Source organism: Delphinapterus leucas, chromosome 6, assembly GCF_059928025.1.
Source record: "Delphinapterus leucas isolate spDelLeu-1000000601 "Yukka" chromosome 6, BTC_Dleu_Yukka2, whole genome shotgun sequence".
In the NCBI taxonomy this organism is placed as follows: Eukaryota; Metazoa; Chordata; class Mammalia; order Artiodactyla; family Monodontidae; genus Delphinapterus; species Delphinapterus leucas.
In genome coordinates, this window is record NC_143134.1 from 66,152,788 (window position 1) to 66,160,219 (window position 7,432).

The 7,432-nt window shown below is 34.3% G+C and overlaps 1 pseudogene; it reads right to left on the minus strand.

The window, feature by feature from the left end:
* Positions 1-4,052: 4,052 nt before the first annotated feature.
* On the minus strand, positions 4,053-5,968 carry LOC111174673 (nucleosome assembly protein 1-like 1 pseudogene; annotated as a pseudogene).
* Between the last annotated feature and the right edge of the window lie 1,464 nt (positions 5,969-7,432).

Below are 7,432 nucleotides of genomic sequence, written 5' to 3' on the forward strand. Positions count from 1 at the left end.
GGGTCTGACATTTTACCCTACTTGCTGGCTATTAACTTAGCCTACCACCGTTTCATAGATACTGGCAGAAGATACAACACTGCTGGGTCAGAGACAAAAGGACTTTATTACTCACAGCAATGGTAGCAGCCAAAGGGTCCACATTTTGTTGTGCAGATTTCTCAGGTGCAAATATGCATAGGGCCAAGTGAAGAGGGCCAAGTGACACCTGCACATGTTATTGTTTTATGTGATGAATACCTTGAGCTTAGGGAACCTGACTCTTTTATGATGGTTGTTAGGCATGCCTGTCCTGTGATCCAGAGGGAGATACTATCTTGATTATGTTGGATAATACACAAACATAACCTTTACTCCTTAGGGAGACATAGCCTCTGTCTTCCAAGGCTTTTCGCTCTACAAATATTCTTGAAAAGATAGTCTCTAACACAATTAGGGCTTCTGCTCACAAGATGTGCAGAAATAGGAGACCCACAAGAAATATTTCCCAACAATTTACTTCAGAGAGGTTTTGTACTGGCTTCCTTTGGGAACCATGGTGTGCTACTAACCTGTGGATGCATTAAACCCTTTCCAGATTAATTCAGGAGTATCAGGTTCAGCCCCCCCAACTCTTGCTGCTGACTCCAATCTGAATCTCCTAATTATAGTGCTGATACTGTGTTTGCTTTCAGGAAAACCAGTTTTTCCCAAGTGCTTAGCCACCATGCCAGGAATCAAAATATAATGCCTGTTTTTGCAAATCAGAAAGCATTTTGCTCATGCATAGGGATCAGCTACTGGTCCTATCCAGCTCATTGTTGCCCTGTATGTATGCAAATCAAGTGTTGCCTTACATTCCAATGTTTCAAGAGAAGGGAAAAATCTGTATTATGATGTGAAAACCTCTAATTTTCAAATGTGAGTGAATTAATTCAAGTTGATTAATAATATTTTCAGCAATGTGAGATGCAACAGAGAAACCGTAGAGGATAAGTAAAGAACAGTACCTTTGACATTTAGGAGCTCATTGGTGTCATGCCCTCCTATACTCAATTATGGCCCTGTTCACAAAGCTTCCATAACATTTTATATACCTCCCTCCTATAATGTGTCACACTGGCTCATGAGTTTATGGGGTTTTTTTGCCCAAAAAGATAAAATATATTTACTGTCCTAGAGGCAATTAAACTGAAACCTTTGGGATTAATCTTCTGTACCAAACAGACATTATTTGTCTCATCTGACAAATATAATTCATATGTTATATATAGTTTTTTGTACATTAATATCTAATCTTACAGAATTATAAAAAGTGTCATGGTACACAAAAATTTTTAGTCACTGTTGAAAGTCGTGTTCAGAAATAATTTTCAACACTTTGATTTTAACTGTAATGTCACATTCCACAGTTCATGTGGTTCACAGTTGTCTCTTGGGGAGTTGTTGAAGTTTTTTTGTTTGTTTGTTTTTTTCCTATTATTGCTGCTGTGTATTATTTTCAGAAGGAATTTAGATGCCATCTTGGATCCTTAAGAATATGTTTTTAATTAAAATATACTTGTGATATAACAGTATATTAGTTTTAGTTATACAACATAATGATTTGATATAGATATATATATATATATATAGTGAAACAATATATAGAAATAATAATAAATCTAGTTAACATCCATCACCACAGGGAGTTTTAAAGTCATCCCCAGCTGGAGGCCACGTGTAAGAGGATCTCAGAACCTTCTGGGTATCTGCACTAGAAGTGTTCTTCCCCACAAAAAGACCCAGGAGACTTCCTTGGGCCTTGCCTGTGACCAGATATATTTATTACTATACCACACGTATGTTGATCTTATAGATCAGTTTGGGAAAAATTGACATCTTACAAATAGAAATACATTTGATTTTTGTACATTGATCTTGTATTTTGCAAGTTTGAACTTAGTTCAGGCAGTTGTTTTATTTCTTTTTAAAGATTTCTGCAGTCTTTCTATGTGTTGTCTGTGAATAAAGACCATTTTATCTTTTCCTTTCTGTTCTATTAGCTGTAGTTTTGGTTTCTTCGTTTTGTAAATACTATACATTAGCAATGATATTCCTTCCTCTTCCAGTTTGCAGGGTTTTTGTGGGGTTTTTTGTTTTTGTTTTTTACCATGAATGAATGCAATCACCATTCCCAGGTTGACTTCCAAATGAACCTGCCTTGTGTTCTTGAGATAATCCCCATTTGATCTTGATGTCTTATCACAATGTATAAAACATTGCTGGATTTGATTTGCTTTTGTTTTGTTGAGGGTTTTTGCACCTATGGATCATAAGGGATATTGCTTTATAATTTTCTTTTCCTGTGATGTCTTTGTCTGATTTTGGTATCAGCATGATGCTAGCCTCATAAAATAAGTTAGGAAGTATTCCCTTCTCTTCTATATTTTGGAAGAAATTGTGTGGAATTTTTTGATGTTATTGTTGTTAAATGTTTAATTGAATTTACTAAGGTAGCAGTCTGCACCTGGAGTTTTCTTAGTTTGAAGTCTTTAACTTCTATTTCTTTAACTGACATCAAACTATTCAGATCATTTATTTCTTTTGGAATGATGCTTGGTACTTTGTATCTTTAAAAGAATTAGTCCATCTCATCTAAGTTGTTGAATTTATGGTCATTAAATTGAGCTTAATATTCTCTTATTATTTTTTTAATGTCTGTAGGATCTGAGATAATGACTACCTTTACATTCTTGATTTTCTATATTCTTTCTGTTTTTCTCTTTGGTCAGTCTGGTTAGAGGTTTATCAATGTTACTGATCTTTTTATAGAACTAGCTTTTGGTTTTATTGATTTCTGTATTGTTTACCTGTTTTCTACATTATTTATTTCTGCTCTTATCTTTATTATTTCCTTCCTTTTGCTTGCTTTTCTCTTTCCAGTTTTGTAAGATGGAAGATAAGATTAGATAATTGATTTGAGTCTTTCTTCTCTTCTAATATAAGAATTTAATTATATAAATTTCCTTCTACATATTTCTTTAACTACACCCAACAAATTTTGATTTGTTGTGTTTTCAATTTTATTCAATTCAAAATGCTTCTAATTTCCCTTATGACTTCTATTTCATCCATGGGTTCACTTGGAAATGTGTGGCTTAATTTCCAAATACTGGGGAATTTTCTAGATTAAAAAAATATATATTGATTTCTACATTAGTATATTATAGAAAGAAAACATTCTTTACATAATTTCTATTCTTTTACATTTTTAAGGCTCATTTTATTGCCCAAGATAGAGTCAATCGTGGCTAAAATTTCTTGTGCACTTGAAAATAATAAGTATTCTGTGGTTATTGGTGGAGTGTTCTATAAATAACAATTTATAGGTCAAGTTGTTTAATAGTGTTTTTCATATCTCCTGTATACTTGATGATTTCTGTCTCCTTGTTCTATCAATTGTTGAGCAAAGAGTGTTGAAGTCTCCAACTATAATTGCAGATTTATCTAATTCTCCTTTTACTTCTATTAGTTTTTGCTTCATGTATTTTGAAGCTCTATTAGATGGTTACACATTTAGTATTGTTATATTTTCTTGGTAGTTTGACCCATTTATCACTATGTAATGTCTCTCTTTACAGTGTTCTGAAACCTACTTTGTCTGATATTAAAAATAGCCCCTTTCTTTTGGGTGTTTGAAGGATATATCTTTTTCTGCACTTTTAATCTAGCTATGTCCTTATATTTAAAGTAAGTTTCTTTTCAGTAGCATATAGTACAGTCCTATTTTTTAATCCAGTCTAAAAATTTCTATATTTTAATTGGTGTGTTTAGAGCACTTATATTTGATGGAATTATTGATATGGTTGGTGAGCGTAATAATTTTGCATTTGTCTCTGTAAATTCTAAATTATTAACCATCTGTATATTTGAAGCACATTGCACATAATATTAACTTGATAAGTTTATTAAGTTTATATTTCTTTCAGATCCATTCTTTTTCACTCTACTGTTGACTTGTTCTAAACATAGTATCTCCAGTATTTTTTTTCATATAAGTTATAAGTGAATAGAATAGCTATTACACTTAATTTTTTTTTTTCTGAAAATACTAGGTTTTATTCACCTCCCTGTGGTAACCAATAACCATACTATTAGTTAATAAGATTTCTTTATAGTAACTGTCACCTGAAATACAAAAATCCATTAACAATCTAAGTTATCAGGTGTGGTCTTACTGGAAATTCTTAACCATATACTTGTCTTGACAAGTGTTGTTTTTTAAATGATGACTTGTCTTAGTATAAGTCACTGTATTTCTGTAACAAAGTAATGAAAGGCATAGCTAGTGCAAGCGACCTTAAACCCATTCAACTACCCGCTGAAAAAATACTTTGCTTCTTCAGGAAAAAAATTAGCAAGACAAAAAATCTGGTTTATTTCACAGTTCTGTTCATTTTCATAACTGTAATCTAATAGTTACAAGATAAAAATACTGCAGGAAGGACCAAATATGTAGCAATGAACAAACATGCGTGAGAGAATTTGTGCATTCAATGTATCTGGCAGAAAAACTAGTTAAAATGCTAAGTAGAACAAATTTGGTCTTTAAAATATCAGTTACTTTCCTTTAAAAAAAAAACTTGAGTCTACCGAGAAAATACAAAAACATAAGGCTATAAGTAAATAATAGCTGTGTTTAGGCTATTACAGTGCAGGTTATCCTCAAGGCCACATACATCCTGCTTCACTGCTGCTGGCACTCTGCTGGGTTTTGATCCTTCTTTGGGTCATAGTCTGGATCATTTTCCTCACCTCCTTCTTCTTCCCCTTCCTCGTCCGCTTCTTCATCTTCTTCATCATAATCATCGTCATCGTCATCAATAGCTTCTCCAGTAAAGTATAACACTGATCTTGGGATTATGCGCTCACGTAAAAAGTGACCAATTTCAAAGTCTGCAGCAAGGGTAGCTTCAGCAGCAGCATCCAGATCTCCACTCTCAGGAACTTCAAGAGGGGCAAAAAAATTAAAGAAAGAGTCATTAGAAGCTGTTTTGGTCACAGTATGAACTGTCCCACATCCCTTGTGTTTCTGCTTCTTCTTAATGGTTTTCAGAGTGACATTCTTCCCTTTTTTCCAATCTATCTGGCACCCTGTACAACCCATAATTTCTGGTCCATCAAAAGAAAAAGGATCAGAATCATCTGGTTCTGACCTCATCCTATATGTCTTTGTCAACACTTCATTTGTGAAGTATTCATTGGGTTCAAAGTGAAATTCTAAGACAAAACTCATAGGCTGACCAGCATCTGAGAACTTCACTTTAATATCTTTCAAGTGCTTCAGAATAGGTTCATCATGTTCCTGAACCATATCACTGAGCACATCAACATTCTTAAAAACGGTCAACCAAAATTCAGGAATTCCTTTGGGGTCTTCTTTTTCTTCATCCTTTTTCTCATCTTCAATCTTGGCCTTTTCTTTTAGCTCCTCTGAAATTTCATCTTCCTCATCTGGTTTCCATTCACATTCTTCTTCTGTAGGTTCATAAATGGCATTAATGATCTCAAATCACTTATCAAATAGAGGTTGATAGAGAACAGCATACTTTCTTTCAATATCATGAACTTCCTCATAGAACTTGGCTTCTATCTGTGCACATTTAGCTTGAAGGTTTTTGAGAGCATTCACGCGTCTTTTAACTCCCCGAGGCAAGCTTTCAATGTATCCTGTTGGTGTTTCTACCAGACCATCAAGTCTTTCTTGAAGGGCTGCAAGAATCTGAGGATTTTGCATCATCTGGACGGTCAGCTGACGCGCTTTGATTTTTGTTTCTTCACCAGTTTCTTCTTCTTCAACTTCTTCAACATCATCCAAATCTTGATCAAGTTCAGACTGTTCTTTGTTGTCGATGTCTGCCATGTTGTGTGAACGCCAAATATCGGTTGCTAGCACAGGGAGCCAGGCGGCCGGAGCTGCGCAGGCAGTGACTCAGGGCGTCGGCGGGAGGAGCAGAAGGCGGCGCGGCGAGCAGGTGGCGCTAAAAAAGCTACACTTAATTTTTAAGTCATATTTTATTATGAATGCATTTCTCATGTCTATACAGGGTAAAAGTAATATAGTAGCTGCTGAATATATCAATCAGTGAATATTAGATTACTTATTCATCTTCCTATTACATGTTTTACTTTTACTAATAATAGTATGAGTCTGTTGAAACAAGAAGAAAAAAAGGGATAAATTGATAAATGCCTTGATGCAAAAATCAGTAGCAGCATATGGTCATGAATAAGGTATTACCATTTCAATGTCTGTGTCTGTTTTAGTTCCCAGCAGTATTACCTTAGAGAAGACCTTTGCCCTGCAATAGACAATACCATTGGTGTTTGAAAAAGGTGCATTATTTCTGAGAAGTAGGAGGACATGATAATGGTTTAACTTTAGCATGTTTGTGACAATGGTGAGCCTAGTGTTTTTTTTGTTTTTGTTTTTTTTTATCCAAAACACTATTAACCTTCCCCATGGCAAATAAAAGTTTAATTTAAGAGCAAATGTTCTAAGGAATCATTACTTTCTAACTGGAGAATTCCAAAGGTGAGCTGAGAGAAAAGAAGGTTGCAGAGACACTCAATAACCCTTATGTAATCCTGGCAGATAGAAGGTGGCATTAGTTAGATAAGGGGGAAGAAAAAGAATATTTTAACTTAGGGTTTTCAGTGAATCTTATTCCCACACTTCACACAAAACCCAACTGATTTTTAAGCGTGATGGTAAATGATACCTAGACTAATCCTGAAAGTAAGCAACATCCCACTTGTCCCAAGCCTGAAAGAAAGCTCAGTTTTCCAATGGATCATAAATTATTCCATTGACTTGTTTTGTTAGGTTTTGCTTAGTTTTCTTATGACTGGGAATTTGTACAAGTTTAGTGTTTGTCACATGCAGGTGTATATCTGTGTCATTCTCCATGACTATTCATTTACTTATTCATTCCACAGATATTTATTAAGTATGTTAGGCACTGTTATAGATGCTGAATAGGACTATTACCATAAAGAGCAGTTTTGAGAGTAGATTCTGGAGATAAGAACCATTTTTAATCTTGGTAGGACAAATGAGCATATTGAAGCTACCAAGAAGCCTTCTGAAGTCTTAGAAATAATATGCAAGACTAACAATGTATTTTTTTAATGGTTAAAGTTTTAATAAGACTTAATTAGATTGTGATTGCAGTCTATCAGAAATGTAGAACTCCGGAAAAATATGCTTATATTAATAAGAAAAAAAATTGAAATTCTCAGTATTGTCAATGGGATAAGATATCAAAAACTCATAAAGAACTATTTCAGGTATGCAGTGACTCAACTTGGAAGCATGCAATTTGAAATTTGTGATGTTTTGAGTAAGGATATGGTCTTTGTGCAAGAGCCATCATTACTGTTACCCTACTTAAGAAGATGGAAATGTTTT